Source organism: Corapipo altera, unplaced genomic scaffold (genome assembly GCF_003945725.1).
Source record: "Corapipo altera isolate COAL_440 unplaced genomic scaffold, ASM394572v1 75, whole genome shotgun sequence".
Taxonomy (NCBI): Eukaryota; Metazoa; Chordata; class Aves; order Passeriformes; family Pipridae; genus Corapipo; species Corapipo altera.
Genome location: NW_020884887.1, coordinates 11654285 through 11662309, shown reverse-complemented (window position 1 = coordinate 11662309; position 8025 = coordinate 11654285).

Sequence of the window (8025 nt, the reverse complement as noted above, 5' to 3'; positions counted from 1 at the left end):
TTATATGCCAGAGGTCCTCAGATTTTAGCCCCCAAAATGCAGTCAACGAACCACCCCAGTGAAGACCTGCCTGTGCACTCTTGTCCTGTGGTTTCTCTTTCCTTTTCCTTCTACCTTCCATCAACTCCTCTCTGCATTTTCCCTCTCCCCTGCTGACAGGAACATTAGTTCCTCTGGCACCTTCGTGGGCATCCCATGCCCATAAGACTGGAAACACCACTGACAGGTTTGCTCTGCTTTCTGCCCTGAACTTCTGCTCAAAGAAGCAGGAAAGGCGAACGAAGGAAAATGGAGACACCATAGTAAGCAACAGACAAACCCTCAGATCGTGAACTATTGGCTTTGTCCTTTTGGAAATATAGCTCCTTCAAAATACACGGAAAATTGCCTAGAGAGCGCAAGGTCCCCTGCAGGAACCTCATTTTTCTGTTTTTCTTTCGTATCCCACTCTCCATTACCTCAGTGTGAGTTATGCTCTACTTGCATCACCTCAATAAGTGGATGTCACATCTTTATTTAAGAACAACAAACCCGAGCATCACTCAGTATGTCGTTGAGGTATGAGATGATGTTGACTGAGGAACCACCAGCAGCATCTGCACACACACCAGCATCCCAGGGAACACCAACACACTGCTTTGAAGTGGCTTTGTGAGCGTTAGTGGGGGATGTATCACTCCTGGGTCCCCTGATCTATTTGGATAATTAGAACTCAGCTGTATTGGGAATTAATTCAACGCCTCCGGCTCCTGCAACATTACAAGGACAATTGCCAGGCACAAGGTTTTCCTTTGTAAAACCTAGCTTTAGTCTCATAATCCCAGCCTGATATTTCACCCTCCAGCTATTTCCCACATTTTTTTAATCATTAAAGTAGGCTTTCAATTAACTTGTCTTATGGATCAGATACCACCTGCAGATACAAATACAAACATAAAAAAGGAAGGTTGCTCAGAGGCTAGAGAAAAAATCCTGCACTTTGTCACTTGTTTAAATCCAGCCAGCTTTAGAGAGAGTGGGGGCTGTTGCTGGAGGTGCTGGAGGAGGTGAGGTTGAGCTTTCTGTGTGTTCACCATTCAGCACATCTTCTACAGGCTCTGGCACTGCTGACTTCTATGGTGCTATGGGACACAAAAGGGATCATCCTATAGATGAGTGATTTGTTTAATGGAAGAAGACTACAAGCCTGTGTGATCATCCATTTAAAAAATATTTAAATAAATAACTTCAAAACTCTCAGATTATTTTTCTCCAGGATCTTTGCAAGCATTGACCTTGTGCTGTGCTCCCTTCTTGTACATATTGGAGAGTGAGAGGGAATTCCCTGTCTTACACCTTCATACTATTGGGAAAGCAACCATCAAAATCTCAAATGACTGGCTAATATTATCAGAATAAAACTACACATTGCAGGAACTCCTGCTGATGTGCAATTAAGATGACTTATCTTGCTGCAATTTCCAGCAGGAGAACCACAGGAGAAGGAGCTTCCACATCAACAAGAAAGAGCCATATCATGTTTGGAGCAGCCACAGTGCAGGGCAGGAGCAGGTACCAGAGGATGGTGACAGAAGAGGGAGGTGTTGGTTTACAAAAGCCCTGGCAGATGTGTTCACATGTGCATGAATCAAAACACCTTTAGGTAAGAACCAAAGGAAAGACTGTATTCATCCCCAGATCATCTTACATTCAAATGAAGAACTTAGGAATTACTATTAAGTAATAAAATGCTCAAAACAGGGTCATAAAATCCAACCAGTTTCCCTGCAAAGGCAGCTGAGACAACAGAGTTGCTTTTCCTTCCTAGTTCTTACAAGCAACTGAATGACTGTGGAAAACCCAGTGATCTGTGCAAGCTCCCCTTTGTGGCTGGCACAGCTGAGCTGGACTGTCTGAGGAGTGCAATGTCCTCTGTGGGGGAGCTCTGCAATGTCTCAGAGCAGAGACGAACCATGGGGCACACCAGCCTTGCTCCTGCTGCTGGTGGTTCTTGGAAATGGGACTCCAGTTTCTCCTGGACCCTGCATAAAATACCCTACCAGGGAACTATCCTGGGGCACCTCACCAAAGGCACAGGCAACCTGGTTTATAGAAGGCAAACAGTGAAAATCGTTTTGTACCATTTCTTTTTAAATTGCTTGTTCTCTGACTCAGCCTCTCCACTGTCTCCCACAGACAGATGTCCAGGATCCTCTCTTGTAGATGCTTGGAAGTGAGGAGTAGTCCCTTGGAGTTACAGTAACTCCCTCGGGGAATGGTGCCAAAGACACAGCACATTACAGTCCTCTTTCTAATATTGTTAAGTGCACAAGGACCATCCGTAACAGAGCCATCAGCATTTCAATCAACTGAGATGATGCCATAAGGGCAGCTATTGACTAAAGAAAAGAAACAGACCCCAATGAGCAAAGGCAAGCCAGTGATGACTTTGAGCTGGCATTCAGTGCAGGTCTTTGTTCAAACTAGAGCTCTGCCACTCCAGGAAGCACCCAACCCTGCTCCTGTTTTCTGGATGCAGTTACACTTATTGAAGCTCACATATCTTTATCCCACAGCTGGTAGCTGGACTAGAGCATCTGACCAGATACAGAAAACTCCTGATGAATTCTGTGGTCTGGGTTACAAAGCAGGCAAAAATGACAATTGCTGACTTCCCTGTAACAGTTTCAAATCTACTTTCTACGTATTACTAAGCTACGGATGAGGCAACAGATCAGTTCTGACTGAGAAAGGCTGGAATTTGTGTCCAGCTGTTCCTTGTGATATAGGAAGGAAAACATCTGCATCAATTCAGTCATCTCCATGAGCAACAGCGTAGATCAGACACTACAGAGCAGGCAGAACTTGTATTAAAACTCTGAGGATTAGGACATATCTTATATAACATTTTTTATGTTTTAATGCATTTAAAAATATGAAGCAATCCTTTTAATCATTAATGTTTCAGAAAAAAAAAACCCAAAAAAACTAACAAACAAAAGCAAGTCTTTTACAGCTGCCCATAGTGGTAACCAGTTAGGGCTAAACCCAGAAATGTCTGGGGTTTTTTGCAACTTGGTTATATGGAATATCGTTTTTTCTGTGCAGCAGCTGAAAAACCGAGGTCTTTTACAAACAAGCTACAGGCCCTTCAAAATACTGTCAAACAGTTCTCTTGCCAAATGAGAATGATTTTACATCATATAATACAGTGTAAGACACTCAACACACCCTGTGACGCACCGAGTAACGCTGCGTCACTAACAAAGTTACTGGAAATGATGTTAAAAGGAGTAATTTGCTTTAAAATATGCTCTTTCAGCCCGAATTATCTGGTTGGGGTTTTTTATCTGACCTGAAGAGGTGGTCTGATAAGTCTCATTTGAATTCAGTCAGTCCAGCATGAAGGAAAAGTTTCTTTTTCAGAAGCGCTTGAATTTTTCCATTAAATCACTTTTTTCTTTCCTAGAGGCCTTTATAACTATGCAAAGCACTCCAACAGCTAATTTTAAATACACCACCAGTTTCAATGAGACCAATGAAATTATCCACATTCATTGCATAAGCACTGAAATGCTTTGTAGGGCCATGATGAGCCCACACAAAGTATGAACCAGGTCCTTTGATCTGAACCTACACATCGTCACACTTGGAGAGAGCAGGATTGAGGCTGCAGTCTGGTTTTCAGTGATAACCAACAGAATTCCTGAAATCTCCCATCAAAAAAAAAAAAAAAAAGGTATTTTTGCAGCTTGGCTTTGTTAGTGCTGGGGTCTGGAGCAGATCTCCCCTCTGCATTCCTGAATTCTGATCACCTCCACTCCCCCTTGAGCCTGGGCTGCTCCTCCTTCTCTTCCAACTCTCCCATGGTGATGAGCTGGAAGGTTCACTCCCGTGGTGATGAGCCATTACTTCACCTGCTGCATTGTAATTTGATTTTCTTCATTCAGTTCTGTGCTGGGGAGATACAGTTTGCAGCAGGCTCAGTGTGTTCCTTCAGGCTGTACAAGCCTCCAGAGGTGTATGCTAGAAAAATGCACAGAATAAAATACCCTGAACAATCCTGACCACCACAGGCATCATTATGCACCACAAACACTGAAATTAAAGCTGTTTAAAATGAGAAAAACACAGGTATGATCTGAGTCTCTTTGGGAAAAGCTTCAGCTGAGAAGCTCTTTTTTCTATCAAACCACAACTCACAGGATCTGGTCTGGCCTCTGTAGGGGAACTGGCCACAGTATCCTCTCATAAAAAGGAAAACCTTTCCCTTTGGCTGGACCATACTAACCCCAAAAATCTATAGTAAAATTCTAAATACATTTTCAGCATGCCTTTGTTCAGATCCACTTGGGAACACACCAGATTTACCATTTCCTTAAGTTAAACACTTTGCATCTGAAACCTGCACACATCAAAGGTCAGCTGTAGGATTCTTATCACCTTTAATGGAGTTTTCCTTGGGAATCTCCCATCAGGGTCCTGTATCTCCACCATATAGGGTGGAGTTGCTTTGATTACTACATTCTCCTCAGCCTCTGTGTATATCTAACAGCAGGACTGTGTGGGAGATATCGCTGTCCTGGCCAGCAGCCAAAGAACCGACCCTCTGACATCCCACCAGGGAGCAGGAGCTGATGTACAGCTCTGCTAAGCTAGAGAAGGAGACAGCCTTTAACCTGCTCACCCATCAGTAATGATACGAACACTGTGTTCTTTGCCAAAATTAAGTGAAGCAGCACTTTATCCTCAAGGCATGCACACTTTCTCACTTTGGCTGGAAAACAGCATCAAATGGCAGTCAAGGGACACATTTAAGTATTGCACCATGTGAGCCTCCACCAAGGGGGTTGAATGGCAGAGCTTCCCAAATCAGGAAAAACATGTATGAGCTCAGCCAGACTTTCAGACTGAAGTGCCTCCGTTCCTCAATGAAGCTTCTTGACTTGTCTCTGAGCAGTTATATTTATTTTTTTTTAAAGTCACGACTTAGAAACAAAGTCAAAATTATTTACACCATTAAGCAAAACCAGATTGTCCCAGTCCCACCTCCATGCCAGTGTTTATTCACAACTTGGGTTCTTTTGCTGAGAGGGACAAAAGACACCTTCTAAAGGAAGGAATTTGTCCTGGACCCTGATCCAGCCCCCAGTGCCATCAGCCCCAGGTACAAGAAGATGGGGGGAGATTCAGGTTTTAGGTCCTGTTTACAGAGCTGGGCACAACCCTGCACATCCACATCCCTTCTCCAATTAATAGCTTGTTCCCTGCCATACTGAAATCAGATAATAAAGAGCTGACCAGAAATGAAATCAGATAATAAAGAGCTGTCGGGGACATCTCTAATAGCGTGAACCATCTGCACTCCTACAACGGGTGGTTCCTCCCACGTCACTGCAGTGAAGGTTACTGGCAGGACACTCAGTCTACATTAGGACTTGTTCCCAGAGCTTTCCTATCATCCTGTCCTGAAGGGAATTTTACTTACAAACTTTGATATTTCTGCAAGCACCACCCTTCAGAAGCAGCATGTTGCAATTACATGTCAGAATTTGGCTAAGTTTGATCAGTAACTTCATATCAGTTAATACTTCTACATTCACTCAAGAACAAATAAGTCATCACTAGCAAACCCCCTTGTTCTCCACTTCAAATGTGTCTTTCATAGGATGGTTTACTAACAAGTTTTTTAGTTTTTTTCTGTAAACTTTAGAAAAAATAACATAGAAAGTTGAAATCTCATTAAGAAACCGTTTTTGCTATTACAGTTATCATGTGATTTACCTGCTAACTGGGACACAAAATTAATACCTGCTTTTCTGGAAAAGCTGGGGTTTGGCTCAACTAACTCCAGCTCTGGAAAACAGGAGGACTGTAGTGATAATTCATCTTCTAGATTATACAGATGAGAATGAATGAAGCTTAACTGGTGAAAGTTTAATGAAAGAAAAGGTTATATTGCCACATATTGTAACAAGCACCTGCCAGAGACAGGTTTGCACTGAAAAACAGATGACACAGTGACTACAGTGTATTGAGAACTAATTCAAACACAGAAGTTCTGGAAGGTTTGGAAGCCTGTCCAGCTCCTTGGAGAATTGTTACTTTTTCTAAATTTAAATTGGGAACAGGATCCCAGCCTGCTGCTGCAGAAGAAAAGTTCTGGCTCGTCAGAATCAAAAGCTCAAATGCAATTTAATTATAGTAGGCTTATAGTTCAATCCTGAAAAAAACTAAAAAGTCCAGAATAAGCAGAGCCAAGTTCAATCACTTATTCCTGTGACAGCATCCACTGACCATAGCATAAAATTCTGGCATTTCTGCTCTCCCAGCTATAAAGAGATACATAAAAATATAAGAGATTAGATGTATAGCATTTCTTACACAACCAGCTACACCTGGAAATACAGGCCATGTAGGAGGGTTAAGCCTCCTGGCATTTGTCAGCTGTGCTCTGGCCCAGATCTGATGAGGAAAGAACTCAGTTGTTATCCCAGTGGCCAAACTACAGATGTTGTGGTCCACATGTGGGCGTCTTTGAGGGCAGTCTGAAAGCAATTACAAACCCAGTCAAACAAGAAACCTGAGGTTAGGTTGCCTTAATTTCATTTAAGACATCTGATTGGAGCTCTGATTTTCAGGCCACAGTAGACTGTCATAACATGTCAGTTAATTATGGAAGTCCAGTTATTAAAAAAACAAACAAGTTTGCACTTTTATTGGAGCTGAAATATTTCCAAAGCCAGCAGTAAACAAAGTGTCTGCATTAAATAAATCACGGGCTGAATGTGTTATTGACATATGGATTAACGGGGCTGGATGCTCTTCAAAAGCGCGTCTGCGCCTTTGCTCAGTCCCACGCAGACGTTCTCACCAGGCCAACACAAAGCACTGTCTTATCACAAAACTTGCAGGAACATTTGTCCAAAAAAGCTTCCACTGCTCCTGTGGATGCCCAGCTTGCAGGGCAGAGGGATCTGTATGGTTTATCTGCCAGCTGGAGAATGGACTAAACCAAGTGGCCAGACCCTGTCTGTTTGACACGCTGCCCTGGCTATCTTCACACCCCTCCAGAGGATTTTAGGCTGGAAGAGAGTGTTTCCTCTCAGCAGCCCTGCTAGCTGATGCAACCAGTTTAATTCGGCTTTAATTCAGGTCCACAGAGTCTGCTGGAGCTCGCTGCTGTTCCCAGGCCCGGTGCTCTGCTTGCTCAGCACTACCTGTGTGCTTCTGCAGGGAAATTATCCCACACGGTTTGCAGAGTCAAGCCAAGACAAGCTCTTTCGGTTACATGGCCAAGGAGCCCACGGAAGAAAAGTGTCTCTAGAAATGTCAGAGTGGGAGGGGCTTGAGCTTTCGTGGAAAACCAGAAAAACTTGGAAGCAAGCCAGGTGCAAAAATGGAAAAACTTGGAAGTAAGTCAGGTGCACATCCTCTTTGGAAGCAGCTTTCCCACCCTCACCCCGTTTTAGAAAATCAGAGGAAGCTTTGCAAAGCCTAATTCTTAAAAAAAAAAAAAAAAAAAAAAAAAAAGTGATGAAATGAACATGTGCTACCACCTGCTGTCCATTATTTGGAAGAGCAGGGGCCCCAACAGGGTCTGGCACCCACGGTCCCCCCGCAGCCCCCTGTTCCACTCCAGCCCCAGGACATCGGGAGCACCTTCAGTCCATGCAGAGCCAGTCTTGGGGAGCTCAGGGGCAACAGTCACCCAAGAGAGAAAAATCTGACATTTTGTTAAATTCTGATCAATTAAAAGCAGCATTGAGGAGGGAATTAGGAGATGAGGTTAAAGGGAAGGTCAGAAAGGTGCCCAGGCTGGGGCAGTTTCCTGTGATGTCAGATCCATGCACAGACATGGAGGTACCAAGATGGAGAAAGCAGCAATGGCAGCTCCAGACGTCCCGGGTGCTCTCCTGGGGTCCATGATCACCCGCTGACTCATCCCTGATGGGCAGCTGCTGTCACAAACAGCCGGGAAAGCAAAAGATTCACCGAATAAATACGGGTTTAAATAGACCAATTCCTGTACAGGTCACTTCACTT